Genomic DNA, 26806 nt, shown 5'->3' on the forward strand with positions numbered 1-26806 from the left:
AAACAACGTAAAAACAAACATAGAGATATAATTTGACATAAATCACATCAACCAACAAGTACCGAGCTCATTACCCCCTAAAGGCACCATTTTCTCTTATACCCTTTATATCTCCTAAATAAGCTAAATCCAGTCACTCAGACTTATAAGTGCCAAACGGAACCTATATAATCCGATACAAGCTAATTCACTCTGGCGATGTAAATTCTTTGTGCTAAACCAACTAACTTAATCTTCAAAGGATCAAAAAAAGATGTTTCGGTATTTCATTGCCCAAAATTTCTAAAAACTAACAATTTCATAGCCCGGAAAGTATTCGAAAAGCCTAACGAATAAAACATTAAATATTAGGGCCAAACTACAAACAACAATCACTCTCAACTTTTTACAACAATCCGCCTAATAGAGTCTGTTAAAACAGAGCTCTAAAAAAACAACTTTTCCAACCCAAATTGGAACCCACACAACCATTTCATGTCGGCCGAAACGATCATTCCGTAACTGATAAAGCAAAAGCATAGGAAAAATTATCAAATTTATTTAAAAAATCCAACCAAAGCTATAAATAGCATCCCATAATGATGCCATCAAAGAAAATCGTTGCTGAAATCAGTCCAAACAATCCAATACTATCCAAACGGACCTAATTTATCATGTTAAAAACTAAAATAGAGTCAGCCCGTACGAAATAAGATGCGCACAGTTTTAGAATATTCCATGTTTAACAAACCAACCCTGATAAAAATGAATCAAACTCAACATAGAAAAAACCATCTGGTAGAGATCGAATATAGTTAAGATTAATCAAAACAATTCTTCCAACTCCTATGAAACTGGGTCTATCGAAACCTAAGTACAAACAATTACAGACTATCCAAAACGAACCAAGCCGTTGAAAACTAATCAAAAATCAATCAAATGAAAACTGACAGAAGCGAACCGGGCATACCCAAATAATAAGAAGTCCAGTCAACTCCTCTCTAAAATATAAAAAGTCCAAGTCGGAGCTAAATAAAACAAATAAACGTTGATCAATCCTACCAATCCTCCAAGTAAACAATCTAAAACAAAACAAAAAAAGAAACTTGTCTTACTCAATTTAACCCAGAAGAAGAGAGCTTATTACAGATCTAATCACACTATTCTTAATTAAACAAACCCATTAGAACTTATAGCATAGGCTGCATAATCTCCCAAATCTAAGTTAAACAAAACCAACTTATTTAGAGAAGTTGGGCAATCAACTCCGCTACATCAAAAACTGAAACTTTACCTATTAAAATCAAAACAATGCAAATAAAGAATGACCAGTCCAAACAAACCCATTTAAACAACGTAAAAACAAACATAGAGATATAATTTGACATAAATCACATCAACCAACAAGTACCGAGCTCATTACCCCCTAAAGGCACCATTTTCTCTTATACCCTTTATATCTCCTAAATAAGCTAAATCCAGTCACTCAGACTTATAAGAGCCAAACGGAACCTATATAATCCGATACAAGCCAATCCACTCTGGTGATGTAAATTCTTTGTGCTAAACCAACTAACTTAATCTTCAAAGGATCAAAAAAAGATGTTTTGGTATTTTATTGCCCAAAATTTCAAAAAACTAACAATTTCATAGCCCGAAAATCATTCGAAAACCCTAACGAATAAAACATTAAATATTAGGGCCAAACTAAAAACAACAATCACTCACAGCATTTTACAACAATCCGCCTAATAGAGTCTGTTAGAACAAAGCTCTAACAAAAACCAACTTTTCCAACCCAAATTGGAACCCACAAAACGATTTCATGTCGGCCGAAACGATCATTCCGTAACTGATAAAGCAAAAGCATTGGAAAAATTATCCAATTTATTTAAAAAATCCAACCAAAGCTATAGATAGCATCCCAGAATGATGCCATCAAAGAAAATCGTTGTTGAAATCAGTCCAAACAATCCAATACTATCCAAAGCGACCTAATTTATCAAGTCAAAGACTAAAATAGAGTCAACCCTTACGAAATAAGATGCGTACAGTTTTAGATTATTCCCTTTTTAACAAACCAACCCTGATAAAAGTAAATCAAACTCAACATATAAAAAACCATCTGGTAGAGATCGAATATAGTTAAGCTTAATCAAAACAATTCTTCCAACTACTATGAAACTGTGTCTATCGATACCCGAGTACAAACAATTACAGACGATCCAAAACGAACCAAGCTGTTGCAAACCAATCAAAAATCAATCAAATCAAAACTGACAGAAGCGAACAGTTATACCCAAATAAAGTAGGAAGTCAAATCAACTGCTCTCTAACTTATAAATAGACCAAGTCGTAGGTGAATAAAACAAATAAACGTTGATCAGTCCAAATAGTCCCCCATCTAACCAATCTAAAACAAAACAGAAAAAGAAACTTATCTTACTGAATTTAACCCAGAAGAATAGAGCTTAGTATAGATCTAATCACACTATTCTTAATTAAACAAATCCATTAGAACTTATAGCATAGGCTGCATAATCTCCCAACGAATAAAACATTAAATATTAGGGCCAAACTACAAACAACAATCACTCTCAGCATTTTACAACAATCCACCTAATAGAGTCTGTTATAACAGAGCTCTAACAAAAGCCAACCTTGCCAACCCAAATTGGAATGCACACAACAATTTTATGTCGGCCGAAACGATCATTCCGTAACTAATAGAACAAAAGCATAGAGAAAATTATCCAATTTATTTAAAAAATCCAACCAAAGCTATAAATAGCATCCCATAATGATGCCATGAAAGAAAGTTATTATTGAAATCGGTCCAAACAATCCAATACTATCCAAACCGACCCAATTTATCAAGTCAAAAACTAAAATAGAGTCAGCCCTTACGAAATAAGATGCGTATAGTTTTAGAATATTCCCTATTTAACAAACCAATCCGGATAAAAATGAATCAAATTGAACATAGAAAAAACCATCTGGTAGAGATCGAATATAGTTAAGACTAATCAAAACAATTCTTCCAACTCCTATGAAACTGTGTCTATTGAAACCTATGTACAAACAATTATAGAATATCCAAAACGAACTAAGCTGTTGAAAACAAATCAAAAATCAATCAAATGAAAACTGACTGAAGCGAACCAGGCATACCCAAATAAAATAAGAAGTCCATTCAACTCCTCTCTAAAATATAAATAGACCAAGTCGGAGGTAAATAAAACAAATAAACGTTGATCAATCCAAAAAGTCCGCCAATTAAACAATCTAAAATAAACAAAAAAAGAAACATGTCTTACTCAATTTAACCCAGAAGAAGAGAGTTTATTACAGATCTAATAACACTATTCGTAATTAAACAAACCCATTAAAACTTATAGCACAGGCTGCATAATCTCCCAAATCTAAGTCAAACAAAACCAACTTATTTATAGAAGTTGGGAAATCAACTCCGTTCCATCAAAACCTGAAACTTTACCTATTAAAATCAAAACAATGTAAATAAACAATGACCAATTCAAACAAACCCATTTAAACAACGTAAAAACAAACATAGAGATATAACTTGACATAAATCACATCAACCAACAAATACCGAGCTCATTACCCCCTAAAGGAACCATTTTCTCTTACACCCTTTGTATCTCCTAAATAAGCTAAATCCACTCACACAGACTTATAAGTGCCAAACGGAACCTATATAATCCGAAACAATTTCATTGCCCAAAATATCAAAAAACTAACAATTTCATAGTCCGAAAGTTATTCGAAAATCCTAACGAATAAAACATTAAATATTAGGGCCAAACTACAAACAACAATCACTCTCAGCATTTTACAACAATCCGCCTAAAAGAGTCTATTAGAACAGAGCTCTAAAAAAACCAAACTTTCCCAACCCAAATTGGAACCCACACAACCATTTCATGTCGGCCAAAACAATCATTCCGTAACTGATAAAGCAAAAGCATAGGAAAAATTATCCAATTTATTTAAAAAATCCAACCAAAGCTAAAGATAGCATCCCAGAATGATGCCATCACAGAAAATCGTTGCTGAAATCAGACCAAACAATCCAATACTATCCAAACCGACCTAATTTATTAAGTCAAGACCTAAAATAGAGTCAGCCCTTACGAAATAAGATGCGTACAGTTTTAGAATATTCCCTGTTTAACAAACCAACCCTGATAAAAATGAACCAAACTCAATATAGAAAAAACCATCTGGTAGAGATCGAATATAGTTAAGATTAATCAAAACAATTCTTCCAACTCCTATGAAACTGTGTCTTTCGAAACCTAAATACAAACAATTACAGACTATCCAAAACGAACCAAGCCGTTGAAAACTAATCAAAAATCACTCAAATGAAAACTGACAGAAGCGAACCAGGCATACCCAAAAAAATAAGAAGTCCAGCCAACTCCTCTCTAAAATATAAATAGACCAAGTCGGAGGTAAATAAAAGAAATAAACGTTGATCAATCCAAACAGTCCCCCAACTAAAGAATCTAAAACAAAACAAAAAAAGAAACTTGTCTTACTCAATTTAACCCAGAAGAAGAGAGCTTATTACAGATCTAATCACACTATTCTTAATTAAACAACCCCATTAGAACTTATAGCACAGGCTGTATAATCTCCCAAATCTAAGTTAAACAAAACCAACTCCGCACCATCAAAAATTGAAACTTTACCTATTAAAATCAAAACAATGCAAATAAATAATGACTAATCCAAACAAACCCATTTAAACAACATAGAGATATAACTTGACATAAATAACATCAACCAACAAGTACCGAGCACATTACCCCCTAAAGGCACCATTTTCTCTTATACCCTTTATATCTCCTAAATAAGCTAAATCTAGTCACTCAGACTTATAAGTGCCAAACGGAACCTATATAATCCAAAACAAACTAATCCACTATGGCGATGTAAATTCTTGTGCTAAACGAACTAACTTAATCTTCAAAGGATCAAAAAAAGATGTTTTGGTATTTCATTGCCCAAATTTTCAAAAAACTAACAATTTCATAGCCCGAAAATTATTCAAAATCCTAACGAATAAAACATTAAATGTAAGGGCCAAACTACAAACAACAATCACTCTCAACTTTTTACAACAATCCGCCTAATAGAGTCTGTTAAAACAGAGCTCTAAAAAAAACAACTTTTCCAACCCAAATTGGAACCCACACAACCATTTCATGTCGGCCGAAACGATCATTCCGTAACTGATAAAGCAAAAGCATAGGAAAAATTATCCAATTTATTTAAAAAATCCACCCAAAGCTATAAATAGCATCCCATAATGATGCCATAAAAAAAATCGTTGCTGAAATCAGTCCAAACAATCCAATACTATCCAAACCGACCTAATTTATCATGTCAAAAACTAAAATAGAGTCAGCCCTTACGAAATAAGATGCGCACAGTTTTAGAATATTCCCTGTTTAACAAACCAACCCTGATAAAAATGAATCAAATTCAACATAGAAAAAACCATCTGGTAGAAATCGAATATAGTTAAGATTAATCAAAACAATTCTTCCAACTCCTATGAAACTGGGTCTATCGAAACCTAAGTACAAACATTTACAGACTATCCAAAATGAACCAAGCCGTTGAAAACTAATCAAAAATCAATCAAATGAAAACTGACAGAAGCGAACAGGCATACCCAAATAAAGTAGGAAGTCAAATCAACTGCTCTCTAACTTATAAATAGACCAAGTCGTAGGTAAATAAAACAAATAAACGTTGATCAATCCAAATAGTCCCCCATCTAACCAATCTAAAACAAAGCAGAAAAAGAAACTTATTTTACTAAATTTAACCTAGAAGAACAGAGCTTATTACAGATCTAGTCACACTATTCTTAATTAAACAAATCCATTAGAACTTATAGCATGGGCTGCATAATCTCCCAACGAATAAAACATTAAATATGAGGGCCAAACTAGAAACAACAATCACTCTCAGCATTTTACAACAATCCACCTAATAGAGTCTGTTATAACAGAGCTCTAACAAAAGCCAACCTTGCCAACCCAAATTGGAACCCACAAAACAATTTCATGTCGGCCGAAACGATAATTCTGTAACTGATAAAGCAAAAGCATAGGAAAAATTATCCAATTTATTTAAAATCAAAACAATACAAATAAACAATGACCAATCCAAACAAACATAGAGATATAATTTGACATAAATCACATCAACCAACAAGTACCGAGCTCATTACCCCCTAAAGGCACCATTTTCTCTTATACCCTTTATATCTCCTAAATAAGCTAAATCCAGTCACTCAGACTTATAAGTGCCAAACGGAACCTATATAATCCGATACAAGCTAATTCACTCTGGCGATGTAAATTCTTTGTGCTAAACCAACTAACTTAATCTTCAAAGGATCAAAAAAAGATGTTTCGGGATTTCATTGCCCAAAATTTCTAAAAACTAACAATTTCATAGCCCGGAAAGTATTCGAAAAGCCTAACGAATAAAACATTAAATATTAGGGCCAAACTACAAACAACAATCACTCTCAACTTTTTACAACAATCCGCCTAATAGAGTCTGTTAAAACAGAGCTCTAAAAAAAACAACTTTTCCAACCCAAATTGGAACCCACACAACCATTTCATGTCGGCCGAAACGATCATTCCGTAACTGATAAAGCAAAAGCATAGGAAAAATTATCAAATTTATTTAAAAAATCCAACCAAAGCTATAAATAGCATCCCATAATGATGCCATCAAAGAAAATCGTTGCTGAAATCAGTCCAAACAATCCAATACTATCCAAACGGACCTAATTTATCATGTTAAAAACTAAAATAGAGTCAGCCCGTACGAAATAAGATGCGCACAGTTTTAGAATATTCCATGTTTAACAAACCAACCCTGATAAAAATGAATCAAACTCAACATAGAAAAAACCATCTGGTAGAGATCGAATATAGTTAAGATTAATCAAAACAATTCTTCCAACTCCTATGAAACTGGGTCTATCGAAACCTAAGTACAAACAATTACAGACTATCCAAAACAAACCAAGCCGTTGAAAACTAATCAAAAATCAATCAAATGAAAACTGACAGAAGCGAACCGGGCATACCCAAATAATAAGAAGTCCAGTCAACTCCTCTCTAAAATATAAAAAGTCCAAGTCGGAGCTAAATAAAACAAATAAACGTTGATCAATCCTACCAATCCTCCAAGTAAACAATCTAAAACAAAACAAAAAAAGAAACTTGTCTTACTCAATTTAACCCAGAAGAAGAGAGCTTATTACAGATCTAATCACACTATTCTTAATTAAACAAACCCATTAGAACTTATAGCATAGGCTGCATAATCTCCCAAATCTAAGTTAAACAAAACCAACTTATTTAGAGAAGTTGGGCAATCAACTCCGCTACATCAAAAACTGAAACTTTACCTATTAAAATCAAAACAATGCAAATAAAGAATGACCAGTCCAAACAAACCCATTTAAACAACGTAAAAACAAACATAGAGATATAATTTGACATAAATCACATCAACCAACAAGTACCGAGCTCATTACCCCCTAAAGGCACCATTTTCTCTTATACCCTTTATATCTCCTAAATAAGCTAAATCCAGTCACTCAGACTTATAAGAGCCAAACGGAACCTATATAATCCGATACAAGCCAATCCACTCTGGTGATGTAAATTCTTTGTGCTAAACCAACTAACTTAATCTTCAAAGGATCAAAAAAAGATGTTTTGGTATTTTATTGCCCAAAATTTCAAAAAACTAACAATTTCATAGCCCGAAAATCATTCGAAAACCCTAACGAATAAAACATTAAATATTAGGGCCAAACTAAAAACAACAATCACTCACAGCATTTTACAACAATCCGCCTAATAGAGTCTGTTAGAACAAAGCTCTAACAAAAACCAACTTTTCCAACCCAAATTGGAACCCACAAAACGATTTCATGTCGGCCGAAACGATCATTCCGTAACTGATAAAGCAAAAGCATTGGAAAAATTATCCAATTTATTTAAAAAATCCAACCAAAGCTATAGATAGCATCCCAGAATGATGCCATCAAAGAAAATCGTTGTTGAAATCAGTCCAAACAATCCAATACTATCCAAAGCGACCTAATTTATCAAGTCAAAGACTAAAATAGAGTCAACCCTTACGAAATAAGATGCGTACAGTTTTAGATTATTCCCTTTTTAACAAACCAACCCTGATAAAAGTAAATCAAACTCAACATATAAAAAACCATCTGGTAGAGATCGAATATAGTTAAGCTTAATCAAAACAATTCTTCCAACTACTATGAAACTGTGTCTATCGATACCCGAGTACAAACAATTACAGACGATCCAAAACGAACCAAGCTGTTGCAAACCAATCAAAAATCAATCAAATCAAAACTGACAGAAGCGAACAGTTATACCCAAATAAAGTAGGAAGTCAAATCAACTGCTCTCTAACTTATAAATAGACCAAGTCGTAGGTGAATAAAACAAATAAACGTTGATCAGTCCAAATAGTCCCCCATCTAACCAATCTAAAACAAAACAGAAAAAGAAACTTATCTTACTGAATTTAACCCAGAAGAATAGAGCTTAGTATAGATCTAATCACACTATTCTTTATTAAACAAATCCATTAGAACTTATAGCATAGGCTGCATAATCTCCCAACGAATAAAACATTAAATATTAGGGCCAAACTACAAACAACAATCACTCTCAGCATTTTACAACAATCCACCTAATAGAGTCTGTTATAACAGAGCTCTAACAAAAGCCAACCTTGCCAACCCAAATTGGAATGCACACAACAATTTTATGTCGGCCGAAACGATCATTCCGTAACTAATAGAACAAAAGCATAGAGAAAATTATCCAATTTATTTAAAAAATCCAACCAAAGCTATAAATAGCATCCCATAATGATGCCATGAAAGAAAGTTATTATTGAAATCGGTCCAAACAATCCAATACTATCCAAACCGACCTAATTTATCAAGTCAAAAACTAAAATAGAGTCAGCCCTTACGAAATAAGATGCGTATAGTTTTAGAATATTCCCTATTTAACAAACCAATCCGGATAAAAATGAATCAAATTGAACATAGAAAAAACCATCTGGTAGAGATCGAATATAGTTAAGACTAATCAAAACAATTCTTCCAACTCCTATGAAACTGTGTCTATTGAAACCTATGTACAAACAATTATAGAATATCCAAAACGAACTAAGCTGTTGAAAACAAATCAAAAATCAATCAAATGAAAACTGACTGAAGCGAACCAGGCATACCCAAATAAAATAAGAAGTCCATTCAACTCCTCTCTAAAATATAAATAGACCAAGTCGGAGGTAAATAAAACAAATAAACGTTGATCAATCCAAAAAGTCCGCCAATTAAACAATCTAAAATAAACAAAAAAAGAAACATGTCTTACTCAATTTAACCCAGAAGAAGAGAGTTTATTACAGATCTAATAACACTATTCGTAATTAAACAAACCCATTAAAACTTATAGCACAGGCTGCATAATCTCCCAAATCTAAGTCAAACAAAACCAACTTATTTATAGAAGTTGGGAAATCAACTCCGTTCCATCAAAACCTGAAACTTTACCTATTAAAATCAAAACAATGTAAATAAACAATGACCAATTCAAACAAACCCATTTAAACAACGTAAAAACAAACATAGAGATATAACTTGACATAAATCACATCAACCAACAAATACCGAGCTCATTACCCCCTAAAGGAACCATTTTCTCTTACACCCTTTGTATCTCCTAAATAAGCTAAATCCACTCACACAGACTTATAAGTGCCAAACGGAACCTATATAATCCGAAACAATTTCATTGCCCAAAATATCAAAAAACTAACAATTTCATAGTCCGAAAGTTATTCGAAAATCCTAACGAATAAAACATTAAATATTAGGGCCAAACTACAAACAACAATCACTCTCAGCATTTTACAACAATCCGCCTAAAAGAGTCTATTAGAACAGAGCTCTAAAAAAACCAAACTTTCCCAACCCAAATTGGAACCCACACAACCATTTCATGTCGGCCAAAACAATCATTCCGTAACTGATAAAGCAAAAGCATAGGAAAAATTATCCAATTTATTTAAAAAATCCAACCAAAGCTAAAGATAGCATCCCAGAATGATGCCATCACAGAAAATCGTTGCTGAAATCAGACCAAACAATCCAATACTATCCAAACCGACCTAATTTATTAAGTCAAGACCTAAAATAGAGTCAGCCCTTACGAAATAAGATGCGTACAGTTTTAGAATATTCCCTGTTTAACAAACCAACCCTGATAAAAATGAATCAAACTCAATATAGAAAAAACCATCTGGTAGAGATCGAATATAGTTAAGATTAATCAAAACAATTCTTCCAACTCCTATGAAACTGTGTCTTTCGAAACCTAAATACAAACAATTACAGACTATCCAAAACGAACCAAGCCGTTGAAAACTAATCAAAAATCACTCAAATGAAAACTGACAGAAGCGAACCAGGCATACCCAAAAAAATAAGAAGTCCAGCCAACTCCTCTCTAAAATATAAATAGACCAAGTCGGAGGTAAATAAAAGAAATAAACGTTGATCAATCCAAACAGTCCCCCAACTAAAGAATCTAAAACAAAACAAAAAAAGAAACTTGTCTTACTCAATTTAACCCAGAAGAAGAGAGCTTATTACAGATCTAATCACACTATTCTTAATTAAACAACCCCATTAGAACTTATAGCACAGGCTGTATAATCTCCCAAATCTAAGTTAAACAAAACCAACTCCGCACCATCAAAAATTGAAACTTTACCTATTAAAATCAAAACAATGCAAATAAATAATGACTAATCCAAACAAACCCATTTAAACAACATAGAGATATAACTTGACATAAATAACATCAACCAACAAGTACCGAGCACATTACCCCCTAAAGGCACCATTTTCTCTTATACCCTTTATATCTCCTAAATAAGCTAAATCTAGTCACTCAGACTTATAAGTGCCAAACGGAACCTATATAATCCAAAACAAACTAATCCACTATGGCGATGTAAATTCTTGTGCTAAACGAACTAACTTAATCTTCAAAGGATCAAAAAAAGATGTTTTGGTATTTCATTGCCCAAATTTTCAAAAAACTAACAATTTCATAGCCCGAAAATTATTCAAAATCCTAACGAATAAAACATTAAATGTAAGGGCCAAACTACAAACAACAATCACTCTCAACTTTTTACAACAATCCGCCTAATAGAGTCTGTTAAAACAGAGCTCTAAAAAAAACAACTTTTCCAACCCAAATTGGAACCCACACAACCATTTCATGTCGGCCGAAACGATCATTCCGTAACTGATAAAGCAAAAGCATAGGAAAAATTATCCAATTTATTTAAAAAATCCACCCAAAGCTATAAATAGCATCCCATAATGATGCCATAAAAAAAATCGTTGCTGAAATCAGTCCAAACAATCCAATACTATCCAAACCGACCTAATTTATCATGTCAAAAACTAAAATAGAGTCAGCCCTTACGAAATAAGATGCGCACAGTTTTAGAATATTCCCTGTTTAACAAACCAACCCTGATAAAAATGAATCAAATTCAACATAGAAAAAACCATCTGGTAGAAATCGAATATAGTTAAGATTAATCAAAACAATTCTTCCAACTCCTATGAAACTGGGTCTATCGAAACCTAAGTACAAACATTTACAGACTATCCAAAATGAACCAAGCCGTTGAAAACTAATCAAAAATCAATCAAATGAAAACTGACAGAAGCGAACAGGCATACCCAAATAAAGTAGGAAGTCAAATCAACTGCTCTCTAACTTATAAATAGACCAAGTCGTAGGTAAATAAAACAAATAAACGTTGATCAATCCAAATAGTCCCCCATCTAACCAATCTAAAACAAAGCAGAAAAAGAAACTTATTTTACTAAATTTAACCTAGAAGAACAGAGCTTATTACAGATCTAGTCACACTATTCTTAATTAAACAAATCCATTAGAACTTATAGCATGGGCTGCATAATCTCCCAACGAATAAAACATTAAATATGAGGGCCAAACTACAAACAACAATCACTCTCAGCATTTTACAACAATCCACCTAATAGAGTCTGTTATAACAGAGCTCTAACAAAAGCCAACCTTGCCAACCCAAATTGGAACCCACAAAACAATTTCATGTCGGCCGAAACGATAATTCTGTAACTGATAAAGCAAAAGCATAGGAAAAATTATCCAATTTATTTAAAATCAAAACAATACAAATAAACAATGACCAATCCAAACAAACATAGAGATATAATTTGACATAAATCACATCAACCAACAAGTACCGAGCTCATTACCCCCTAAAGGCACCATTTTCTCTTATACCCTTTATATCTCCTAAATAAGCTAAATCCAGTCACTCAGACTTATAAGTGCCAAACGGAACCTATATAATCCGATACAAGCTAATTCACTCTGGCGATGTAAATTCTTTGTGCTAAACCAACTAACTTAATCTTCAAAGGATCAAAAAAAGATGTTTCGGGATTTCATTGCCCAAAATTTCTAAAAACTAACAATTTCATAGCCCGGAAAGTATTCGAAAAGCCTAACGAATAAAACATTAAATATTAGGGCCAAACTACAAACAACAATCACTCTCAACTTTTTACAACAATCCGCCTAATAGAGTCTGTTAAAACAGAGCTCTAAAAAAAACAACTTTTCCAACCCAAATTGGAACCCACACAACCATTTCATGTCGGCCGAAACGATCATTCCGTAACTGATAAAGCAAAAGCATAGGAAAAATTATCAAATTTATTTAAAAAATCCAACCAAAGCTATAAATAGCATCCCATAATGATGCCATCAAAGAAAATCGTTGCTGAAATCAGTCCAAACAATCCAATACTATCCAAACGGACCTAATTTATCATGTTAAAAACTAAAATAGAGTCAGCCCGTACGAAATAAGATGCGCACAGTTTTAGAATATTCCATGTTTAACAAACCAACCCTGATAAAAATGAATCAAACTCAACATAGAAAAAACCATCTGGTAGAGATCGAATATAGTTAAGATTAATCAAAACAATTCTTCCAACTCCTATGAAACTGGGTCTATCGAAACCTAAGTACAAACAATTACAGACTATCCAAAACGAACCAAGCCGTTGAAAACTAATCAAAAATCAATCAAATGAAAACTGACAGAAGCGAACCGGGCATACCCAAATAATAAGAAGTCCAGTCAACTCCTCTCTAAAATATAAAAAGTCCAAGTCGGAGCTAAATAAAACAAATAAACGTTGATCAATCCTACCAATCCTCCAAGTAAACAATCTAAAACAAAACAAAAAAAGAAACTTGTCTTACTCAATTTAACCCAGAAGAAGAGAGCTTATTACAGATCTAATCACACTATTCTTAATTAAACAAACCCATTAGAACTTATAGCATAGGCTGCATAATCTCCCAAATCTAAGTTAAACAAAACCAACTTATTTAGAGAAGTTGGGCAATCAACTCCGCTACATCAAAAACTGAAACTTTACCTATTAAAATCAAAACAATGCAAATAAAGAATGACCAGTCCAAACAAACCCATTTAAACAACGTAAAAACAAACATAGAGATATAATTTGACATAAATCACATCAACCAACAAGTACCGAGCTCATTACCCCCTAAAGGCACCATTTTCTCTTATACCCTTTATATCTCCTAAATAAGCTAAATCCAGTCACTCAGACTTATAAGAGCCAAACGGAACCTATATAATCCGATACAAGCCAATCCACTCTGGTGATGTAAATTCTTTGTGCTAAACCAACTAACTTAATCTTCAAAGGATCAAAAAAAGATGTTTTGGTATTTTATTGCCCAAAATTTCAAAAAACTAACAATTTCATAGCCCGAAAATCATTCGAAAACCCTAACGAATAAAACATTAAATATTAGGGCCAAACTAAAAACAACAATCACTCACAGCATTTTACAACAATCCGCCTAATAGAGTCTGTTAGAACAAAGCTCTAACAAAAACCAACTTTTCCAACCCAAATTGGAACCCACAAAACGATTTCATGTCGGCCGAAACGATCATTCCGTAACTGATAAAGCAAAAGCATTGGAAAAATTATCCAATTTATTTAAAAAATCCAACCAAAGCTATAGATAGCATCCCAGAATGATGCCATCAAAGAAAATCGTTGTTGAAATCAGTCCAAACAATCCAATACTATCCAAAGCGACCTAATTTATCAAGTCAAAGACTAAAATAGAGTCAACCCTTACGAAATAAGATGCGTACAGTTTTAGATTATTCCCTTTTTAACAAACCAACCCTGATAAAAGTAAATCAAACTCAACATATAAAAAACCATCTGGTAGAGATCGAATATAGTTAAGCTTAATCAAAACAATTCTTCCAACTACTATGAAACTGTGTCTATCGATACCCGAGTACAAACAATTACAGACGATCCAAAACGAACCAAGCCGTTGCAAACCAATCAAAAATCAATCAAATCAAAACTGACAGAAGCGAACAGTTATACCCAAATAAAGTAGGAAGTCAAATCAACTGCTCTCTAACTTATAAATAGACCAAGTCGTAGGTGAATAAAACAAATAAACGTTGATCAGTCCAAATAGTCCCCCATCTAACCAATCTAAAACAAAACAGAAAAAGAAACTTATCTTACTGAATTTAACCCAGAAGAATAGAGCTTATTATAGATCTAATCACACTATTCTTAATTAAACAAATCCATTAGAACTTATAGCATAGGCTGCATAATCTCCCAACGAATAAAACATTAAATATTAGGGCCAAACTACAAACAACAATCACTCTCAGCATTTTACAACAATCCACCTAATAGAGTCTGTTATAACAGAGCTCTAACAAAAGCCAACCTTGCCAACCCAAATTGGAATGCACACAACAATTTTATGTCGGCCGAAACGATCATTCCGTAACTAATAAAACAAAAGCATAGAGAAAATTATCCAATTTATTTAAAAAATCCAACCAAAGCTATAAATAGCATCCCATAATGATGCCATGAAAGAAAGTTATTATTGAAATCAGTCCAAACAATCCAATACTATCCAAACCGACCTAATTTATCAAGTCAAAAACTAAAATAGAGTCAGCCCTTACGAAATAAGATGCGTACAGTTTTAGAATATTCCCTATTTAACAAACCAATCCGGATAAAAATGAATCAAATTGAACATAGAAAAAACCATCTGGTAGAGATCGAATATAGTTAAGACTAATCAAAACAATTCTTCCAACTCCTATGAAACTGTGTCTATTGAAACCTATGTACAAACAATTATAGAATATCCAAAACGAACTAAGCTGTTGAAAACAAATCAAAAATCAATCAAATGAAAACTGACTGAAGCGAACCAGGCATACCCAAATAAAATTAGAAGTCCATTCAACTCCTCTCTAAAATATAAATAGACCAAGTCGGAGGTAAATAAAACAAATAAACGTTGATCAATCCAAAAAGTCCGCCAATTAAACAATCTAAAATAAACAAAAAAAGAAACATGTCTTACTCAATTTAACCCAGAAGAAGAGAGTTTATTACAGATCTAATAACACTATTCGTAATTAAACAAACCCATTAAAACTTATCGCACAGGCTGCATAATCTCCCAAATCTAAGTCAAACAAAACCAACTTATTTATAGAAGTTGGGAAATCAACTCCGTTCCATCAAAACCTGAAACTTTACCTATTAAAATCAAAACAATGTAAATAAACAATGACCAATTCAAACAAACCCATTTAAACAACGTAAAAACAAACATAGAGATATAACTTGACATAAATCACATCAACCAACAAATACCGAGCTCATTACCCCCTAAAGGAACCATTTTCTCTTACACCCTTTGTATCTCCTAAATAAGCTAAATCCACTCACACAGACTTATAAGTGCCAAACGGAACCTATATAATCCGAAACAATTTCATTGCCCAAAATATCAAAAAACTAACAATTTCATAGTCCGAAAGTTATTCGAAAATCCTAACGAATAAAACATTAAATATTAGGGCCAAACTACAAACAACAATCACTCTCAGCATTTTACAACAATCCGCCTAAAAGAGTCTATTAGAACAGAGCTCTAAAAAAACCAAACTTTCCCAACCCAAATTGGAACCCACACAACCATTTCATGTCGGCCAAAACAATCATTCCGTAACTGATAAAGCAAAAGCATAGGAAAAATTATCCAATTTATTTAAAAAATCCAACCAAAGCTAAAGATAGCATCCCAGAATGATGCCATCACAGAAAATCGTTGCTGAAATCAGACCAAACAATCCAATACTATCCAAACCGACCTAATTTATTAAGTCAAGACCTAAAATAGAGTCAGCCCTTACGAAATAAGATGCGTACAGTTTTAGAATATTCCCTGTTTAACAAACCAACCCTGATAAAAATGAATCAAACTCAATATAGAAAAAACCATCTGGTAGAGATCGAATATAGTTAAGATTAATCAAAACAATTCTTCCAACTCCTATGAAACTGTGTCTTTCGAAACCTAAATACAAACAATTACAGACTATCCAAAACGAACCAAGCCGTTGAAAACTAATCAAAAATCACTCAAATGAAAACTGACAGAAGCGAACCAGGCATACCCAAAAAAATAAGAAGTCCAGCCAACTCCTCTCTAAAATATAAATAGACCAAGTCGGAGGTAAATAAAAGAAATAAACGTTGATCAATCCAAACAGTCCCCCAACTAAAGAATCTAAAACAAAACAAAAAAAGAAACTTGTCTTACTCAATTTAACCCAGAAGAAGAGAGCTTATTACAGATCTAATCACACTATTCTTAATTAAACAACCCCATTAGAACTTATAGCACAGGCTGTATAATCTCCCAAATCTAAGTTAAACAAAACCAACTCCGCACCATCAAAAATTGAAACTTTACCTATTAAAATCAAAACAATGCAAATAAATAATGACTAATCCAAACAAACCCATTTAAACAACATAGAGATATAACTTGACATAAATAACATCAACCAACAAGTACCGAGCACATTACCCCCTAAAGGCACCATTTTCTCTTATACCCTTTATATCTCCTAAATAAGCTAAATCTAGTCACTCAGACTTATAAGTGCCAAACGGAACCTATATAATCCAAAACAAACTAATCCACTATGGCGATGTAAATTCTTGTGCTAAACGAACTAACTTAATCTTCAAAGGATCAAAAAAAGATGTTTTGGTATTTCATTGCCCAAATTTTCAAAAAACTAACAATTTCATAGCCCGAAAATTATTCAAAATCCTAACGAATAAAACATTAAATGTAAGGGCCAAACTACAAACAACAATCACTCTCAACTTTTTACAACAATCCGCCTAATAGAGTCTGTTAAAACAGAGCTCTAAAAAAAACAACTTTTCCAACCCAAATTGGAACCCACACAACCATTTCATGTCGGCCGAAACGATCATTCCGTAACTGATAAAGCAAAAGCATAGGAAAAATTATCCAATTTATTTAAAAAATCCACCCAAAGCTATAAATAGCATCCCATAATGATGCCATAAAAAAAATCGTTGCTGAAATCAGTCCAAACAATCCAATACTATCCAAACCGACCTAATTTATCATGTCAAAAACTAAAATAGAGTCAGCCCTTACGAAATAAGATGCGCACAGTTTTAGAATATTCCCTGTTTAACAAACCAACCCTGATAAAAATGAATCAAATTCAACATAGAAAAAACCATCTGGTAGAAATCGAATATAGTTAAGATTAATCAAAACAATTCTTCCAACTCCTATGAAACTGGGTCTATCGAAACCTAAGTACAAACATTTACAGACTATCCAAAATGAACCAAGCCGTTGAAAACTAATCAAAAATCAATCAAATGAAAACTGACAGAAGCGAACAGGCATACCCAAATAAAGTAGGAAGTCAAATCAACTGCTCTCTAACTTATAAATAGACCAAGTCGTAGGTAAATAAAACAAATAAACGTTGATCAATCCAAATAGTCCCCCATCTAACCAATCTAAAACAAAGCAGAAAAAGAAACTTATTTTACTAAATTTAACCTAGAAGAACAGAGCTTATTACAGATCTAGTCACACTATTCTTAATTAAACAAATCCATTAGAACTTATAGCATGGGCTGCATAATCTCCCAACGAATAAAACATTAAATATGAGGGCCAAACTACAAACAACAATCACTCTCAGCATTTTACAACAATCCACCTAATAGAGTCTGTTATAACAGAGCTCTAACAAAAGCCAACCTTGCCAACCCAAATTGGAACCCACAAAACAATTTCATGTCGGCCGAAACGATAATTCTGTAACTGATAAAGCAAAAGCATAGGAAAAATTATCCAATTTATTTAAAATCAAAACAATACAAATAAACAATGACCAATCCAAACAAACATAGAGATATAATTTGACATAAATCACATCAACCAACAAGTACCGAGCTCATTACCCCCTAAAGGCACCATTTTCTCTTATACCCTTTATATCTCCTAAATAAGCTAAATCCAGTCACTCAGACTTATAAGTGCCAAACGGAACCTATATAATCCGATACAAGCTAATTCACTCTGGCGATGTAAATTCTTTGTGCTAAACCAACTAACTTAATCTTCAAAGGATCAAAAAAAGATGTTTCGGGATTTCATTGCCCAAAATTTCTAAAAACTAACAATTTCATAGCCCGGAAAGTATTCGAAAAGCCTAACGAATAAAACATTAAATATTAGGGCCAAACTACAAACAACAATCACTCTCAACTTTTTACAACAATCCGCCTAATAGAGTCTGTTAAAACAGAGCTCTAAAAAAAACAACTTTTCCAACCCAAATTGGAACCCACACAACCATTTCATGTCGGCCGAAACGATCATTCCGTAACTGATAAAGCAAAAGCATAGGAAAAATTATCAAATTTATTTAAAAAATCCAACCAAAGCTATAAATAGCATCCCATAATGATGCCATCAAAGAAAATCGTTGCTGAAATCAGTCCAAACAATCCAATACTATCCAAACGGACCTAATTTATCATGTTAAAAACTAAAATAGAGTCAGCCCGTACGAAATAAGATGCGCACAGTTTTAGAATATTCCATGTTTAACAAACCAACCCTGATAAAAATGAATCAAACTCAACATAGAAAAAACCATCTGGTAGAGATCGAATATAGTTAAGATTAATCAAAACAATTCTTCCAACTCCTATGAAACTGGGTCTATCGAAACCTAAGTACAAACAATTACAGACTATCCAAAACGAACCAAGCCGTTGAAAACTAATCAAAAATCAATCAAATGAAAACTGACAGAAGCGAACCGGGCATACCCAAATAATAAGAAGTCCAGTCAACTCCTCTCTAAAATATAAAAAGTCCAAGTCGGAGCTAAATAAAACAAATAAACGTTGATCAATCCTACCAATCCTCCAAGTAAACAATCTAAAACAAAACAAAAAAAGAAACTTGTCTTACTCAATTTAACCCAGAAGAAGAGAGCTTATTACAGATCTAATCACACTATTCTTAATTAAACAAACCCATTAGAACTTATAGCATAGGCTGCATAATCTCCCAAATCTAAGTTAAACAAAACCAACTTATTTAGAGAAGTTGGGCAATCAACTCCGCTACATCAAAAACTGAAACTTTACCTATTAAAATCAAAACAATGCAAATAAAGAATGACCAGTCCAAACAAACCCATTTAAACAACGTAAAAACAAACATAGAGATATAATTTGACATAAATCACATCAACCAACAAGTACCGAGCTCATTACCCCCTAAAGGCACCATTTTCTCTTATACCCTTTATATCTCCTAAATAAGCTAAATCCAGTCACTCAGACTTATAAGAGCCAAACGGAACCTATATAATCCGATACAAGCCAATCCACTCTGGTGATGTAAATTCTTTGTGCTAAACCAACTAACTTAATCTTCAAAGGATCAAAAAAAGATGTTTTGGTATTTTATTGCCCAAAATTTCAAAAAACTAACAATTTCATAGCCCGAAAATCATTCGAAAACCCTAACGAATAAAACATTAAATATTAGGGCCAAACTAAAAACAACAATCACTCACAGCATTTTACAACAATCCGCCTAATAGAGTCTGTTAGAACAAAGCTCTAACAAAAACCAACTTTTCCAACCCAAATTGGAACCCACAAAACGATTTCATGTCGGCCGAAACGATCATTCCGTAACTGATAAAGCAAAAGCATTGGAAAAATTATCCAATTTATTTAAAAAATCCAACCAAAGCTATAGATAGCATCCCAGAATGATGCCATCAAAGAAAATCGTTGTTGAAATCAGTCCAAACAATCCAATACTATCCAAAGCGACCTAATTTATCAAGTCAAAGACTAAAATAGAGTCAACCCTTACGAAATAAGATGCGTACAGTTTTAGATTATTCCCTTTTTAACAAACCAACCCTGATAAAAGTAAATCAAACTCAACATATAAAAAACCATCTGGTAGAGATCGAATATAGTTAAGCTTAATCAAAACAATTCTTCCAACTACTATGAAACTGTGTCTATCGATACCCGAGTACAAACAATTACAGACGATCCAAAACGAACCAAGCTGTTGCAAACCAATCAAAAATCAATCAAATCAAAACTGACAGAAGCGAACAGTTATACCCAAATAAAGTAGGAAGTCAAATCAACTGCTCTCTAACTTATAAATAGACCAAGTCGTAGGTGAATAAAACAAATAAACGTTGATCAGTCCAAATAGTCCCCCATCTAACCAATCTAAAACAAAACAGAAAAAGAAACTTATCTTACTGAATTTAACCCAGAAGAATAGAGCTTAGTATAGATCTAATCACACTATTCTTTATTAAACAAATCCATTAGAACTTATAGCATAGGCTGCATAATCTCCCAACGAATAAAACATTAAATATTAGGGCCAAACTACAAACAACAATCACTCTCAGCATTTTACAACAATCCACCTAATAGAGTCTGTTATAACAGAGCTCTAACAAAAGCCAACCTTGCCAACCCAAATTGGAATGCACACAACAATTTTATGTCGGCCGAAACGATCATTCCGTAACTAATAGAACAAAAGCATAGAGAAAATTATCCAATTTATTTAAAAAATCCAACCAAAGCTATAAATAGCATCCCATAATGATGCCATGAAAGAAAGTTATTATTGAAATCGGTCCAAACAATCCAATACTATCCAAACCGACCTAATTTATCAAGTCAAAAACTAAAATAGAGTCAGCCCTTACGAAATAAGATGCGTATAGTTTTAGAATATTCCCTATTTAACAAACCAATCCGGATAAAAATGAATCAAATTGAACATAGAAAAAACCATCTGGTAGAGATCGAATATAGTTAAGACTAATCAAAACAATTCTTCCAACTCCTATGAAACTGTGTCTATTGAAACCTATGTACAAACAATTATAGAATATCCAAAACGAACTAAGCTGTTGAAAACAAATCAAAAATCAATCAAATGAAAACTGACTGAAGCGAACCAGGCATACCCAAATAAAATAAGAAGTCCATTCAACTCCTCTCTAAAATATAAATAGACCAAGTCGGAGGTAAATAAAACAAATAAACGTTGATCAATCCAAAAAGTCCGCCAATTAAACAATCTAAAATAAACAAAAAAAGAAACATGTCTTACTCAATTTAACCCAGAAGAAGAGAGTTTATTACAGATCTAATAACACTATTCGTAATTAAACAAACCCATTAAAACTTATAGCACAGGCTGCATAATCTCCCAAATCTAAGTCAAACAAAACCAACTTATTTATAGAAGTTGGGAAATCAACTCCGTTCCATCAAAACCTGAAACTTTACCTATTAAAATCAAAACAATGTAAATAAACAATGACCAATTCAAACAAACCCATTTAAACAACGTAAAAACAAACATAGAGATATAACTTGACATAAATCACATCAACCAACAAATACCGAGCTCATTACCCCCTAAAGGAACCATTTTCTCTTACACCCTTTGTATCTCCTAAATAAGCTAAATCCACTCACACAGACTTATAAGTGCCAAACGGAACCTATATAATCCGAAACAATTTCATTGCCCAAAATATCAAAAAACTAACAATTTCATAGTCCGAAAGTTATTCGAAAATCCTAACGAATAAAACATTAAATATTAGGGCCAAACTACAAACAACAATCACTCTCAGCATTTTACAACAATCCGCCTAAAAGAGTCTATTAGAACAGAGCTCTAAAAAAACCAAACTTTCCCAACCCAAATTGGAACCCACACAACCATTTCATGTCGGCCAAAACAATCATTCCGTAACTGATAAAGCAAAAGCATAGGAAAAATTATCCAATTTATTTAAAAAATCCAACCAAAGCTAAAGATAGCATCCCAGAATGATGCCATCACAGAAAATCGTTGCTGAAATCAGACCAAACAATCCAATACTATCCAAACCGACCTAATTTATTAAGTCAAGACCTAAAATAGAGTCAGCCCTTACGAAATAAGATGCGTACAGTTTTAGAATATTCCCTGTTTAACAAACCAACCCTGATAAAAATGAATCAAACTCAATATAGAAAAAACCATCTGGTAGAGATCGAATATAGTTAAGATTAATCAAAACAATTCTTCCAACTCCTATGAAACTGTGTCTTTCGAAACCTAAATACAAACAATTACAGACTATCCAAAACGAACCAAGCCGTTGAAAACTAATCAAAAATCACTCAAATGAAAACTGACAGAAGCGAACCAGGCATACCCAAAAAAATAAGAAGTCCAGCCAACTCCTCTCTAAAATATAAATAGACCAAGTCGGAGGTAAATAAAAGAAATAAACGTTGATCAATCCAAACAGTCCCCCAACTAAAGAATCTAAAACAAAACAAAAAAAGAAACTTGTCTTACTCAATTTAACCCAGAAGAAGAGAGCTTATTACAGATCTAATCACACTATTCTTAATTAAACAACCCCATTAGAACTTATAGCACAGGCTGTATAATCTCCCAAATCTAAGTTAAACAAAACCAACTCCGCACCATCAAAAATTGAAACTTTACCTATTAAAATCAAAACAATGCAAATAAATAATGACTAATCCAAACAAACCCATTTAAACAACATAGAGATATAACTTGACATAAATAACATCAACCAACAAGTACCGAGCACATTACCCCCTAAAGGCACCATTTTCTCTTATACCCTTTATATCTCCTAAATAAGCTAAATCTAGTCACTCAGACTTATAAGTGCCAAACGGAACCTATATAATCCAAAACAAACTAATCCACTATGGCGATGTAAATTCTTGTGCTAAACGAACTAACTTAATCTTCAAAGGATCAAAAAAAGATGTTTTGGTATTTCATTGCCCAAATTTTCAAAAAACTAACAATTTCATAGCCCGAAAATTATTCAAAATCCTAACGAATAAAACATTAAATGTAAGGGCCAAACTACAAACAACAATCACTCTCAACTTTTTACAACAATCCGCCTAATAGAGTCTGTTAAAACAGAGCTCTAAAAAAAACAACTTTTCCAACCCAAATTGGAACCCACACAACCATTTCATGTCGGCCGAAACGATCATTCCGTAACTGATAAAGCAAAAGCATAGGAAAAATTATCCAATTTATTTAAAAAATCCACCCAAAGCTATAAATAGCATCCCATAATGATGCCATAAAAAAAATCGTTGCTGAAATCAGTCCAAACAATCCAATACTATCCAAACCGACCTAATTTATCATGTCAAAAACTAAAATAGAGTCAGCCCTTACGAAATAAGATGCGCACAGTTTTAGAATATTCCCTGTTTAACAAACCAACCCTGATAAAAATGAATCAAATTCAACATAGAAAAAACCATCTGGTAGAAATCGAATATAGTTAAGATTAATCAAAACAATTCTTCCAACTCCTATGAAACTGGGTCTATCGAAACCTAAGTACAAACATTTACAGACTATCCAAAATGAACCAAGCCGTTGAAAACTAATCAAAAATCAATCAAATGAAAACTGACAGAAGCGAACAGGCATACCCAAATAAAGTAGGAAGTCAAATCAACTGCTCTCTAACTTATAAATAGACCAAGTCGTAGGTAAATAAAACAAATAAACGTTGATCAATCCAAATAGTCCCCCATCTAACCAATCTAAAACAAAGCAGAAAAAGAAACTTATTTTACTAAATTTAACCTAGAAGAACAGAGCTTATTACAGATCTAGTCACACTATTCTTAATTAAACAAATCCATTAGAACTTATAGCATGGGCTGCATAATCTCCCAACGAATAAAACATTAAATATGAGGGCCAAACTAGAAACAACAATCACTCTCAGCATTTTACAACAATCCACCTAATAGAGTCTGTTATAACAGAGCTCTAACAAAAGCCAACCTTGCCAACCCAAATTGGAACCCACAAAACAATTTCATGTCGGCCGAAACGATAATTCTGTAACTGATAAAGCAAAAGCATAGGAAAAATTATCCAATTTATTTAAAATCAAAACAATACAAATAAACAATGACCAATCCAAACAAACATAGAGATATAATTTGACATAAATCACATCAACCAACAAGTACCGAGCTCATTACCCCCTAAAGGCACCATTTTCTCTTATACCCTTTATATCTCCTAAATAAGCTAAATCCAGTCACTCAGACTTATAAGTGCCAAACGGAACCTATATAATCCGATACAAGCTAATTCACTCTGGCGATGTAAATTCTTTGTGCTAAACCAACTAACTTAATCTTCAAAGGATCAAAAAAAGATGTTTCGGGATTTCATTGCCCAAAATTTCTAAAAACTAACAATTTCATAGCCCGGAAAGTATTCGAAAAGCCTAACGAATAAAACATTAAATATTAGGGCCAAACTACAAACAACAATCACTCTCAACTTTTTACAACAATCCGCCTAATAGAGTCTGTTAAAACAGAGCTCTAAAAAAAACAACTTTTCCAACCCAAATTGGAACCCACACAACCATTTCATGTCGGCCGAAACGATCATTCCGTAACTGATAAAGCAAAAGCATAGGAAAAATTATCAAATTTATTTAAAAAATCCAACCAAAGCTATAAATAGCATCCCATAATGATGCCATCAAAGAAAATCGTTGCTGAAATCAGTCCAAACAATCCAATACTATCCAAACGGACCTAATTTATCATGTTAAAAACTAAAATAGAGTCAGCCCGTACGAAATAAGATGCGCACAGTTTTAGAATATTCCATGTTTAACAAACCAACCCTGATAAAAATGAATCAAACTCAACATAGAAAAAACCATCTGGTAGAGATCGAATATAGTTAAGATTAATCAAAACAATTCTTCCAACTCCTATGAAACTGGGTCTATCGAAACCTAAGTACAAACAATTACAGACTATCCAAAACGAACCAAGCCGTTGAAAACTAATCAAAAATCAATCAAATGAAAACTGACAGAAGCGAACCGGGCATACCCAAATAATAAGAAGTCCAGTCAACTCCTCTCTAAAATATAAAAAGTCCAAGTCGGAGCTAAATAAAACAAATAAACGTTGATCAATCCTACCAATCCTCCAAGTAAACAATCTAAAACAAAACAAAAAAAGAAACTTGTCTTACTCAATTTAACCCAGAAGAAGAGAGCTTATTACAGATCTAATCACACTATTCTTAATTAAACAAACCCATTAGAACTTATAGCATAGGCTGCATAATCTCCCAAATCTAAGTTAAACAAAACCAACTTATTTAGAGAAGTTGGGCAATCAACTCCGCTACATCAAAAACTGAAACTTTACCTATTAAAATCAAAACAATGCAAATAAAGAATGACCAGTCCAAACAAACCCATTTAAACAACGTAAAAACAAACATAGAGATATAATTTGACATAAATCACATCAACCAACAAGTACCGAGCTCATTACCCCCTAAAGGCACCATTTTCTCTTATACCCTTTATATCTCCTAAATAAGCTAAATCCAGTCACTCAGACTTATAAGAGCCAAACGGAACCTATATAATCCGATACAAGCCAATCCACTCTGGTGATGTAAATTCTTTGTGCTAAACCAACTAACTTAATCTTCAAAGGATCAAAAAAAGATGTTTTGGTATTTTATTGCCCAAAATTTCAAAAAACTAACAATTTCATAGCCCGAAAATCATTCGAAAACCCTAACGAATAAAACATTAAATATTAGGGCCAAACTAAAAACAACAATCACTCACAGCATTTTACAACAATCCGCCTAATAGAGTCTGTTAGAACAAAGCTCTAACAAAAACCAACTTTTCCAACCCAAATTGGAACCCACAAAACGATTTCATGTCGGCCGAAACGATCATTCCGTAACTGATAAAGCAAAAGCATTGGAAAAATTATCCAATTTATTTAAAAAATCCAACCAAAGCTATAGATAGCATCCCAGAATGATGCCATCAAAGAAAATCGTTGTTGAAATCAGTCCAAACAATCCAATACTATCCAAAGCGACCTAATTTATCAAGTCAAAGACTAAAATAGAGTCAACCCTTACGAAATAAGATGCGTACAGTTTTAGATTATTCCCTTTTTAACAAACCAACCCTGATAAAAGTAAATCAAACTCAACATATAAAA

The sequence above is a fragment of the Nelumbo lutea genome, chromosome 4, assembly GCF_056320005.1.
Source record: "Nelumbo lutea isolate HS-2025 chromosome 4, American lotus-T2T, whole genome shotgun sequence".
In the NCBI taxonomy this organism is placed as follows: Eukaryota; Viridiplantae; Streptophyta; class Magnoliopsida; order Proteales; family Nelumbonaceae; genus Nelumbo; species Nelumbo lutea.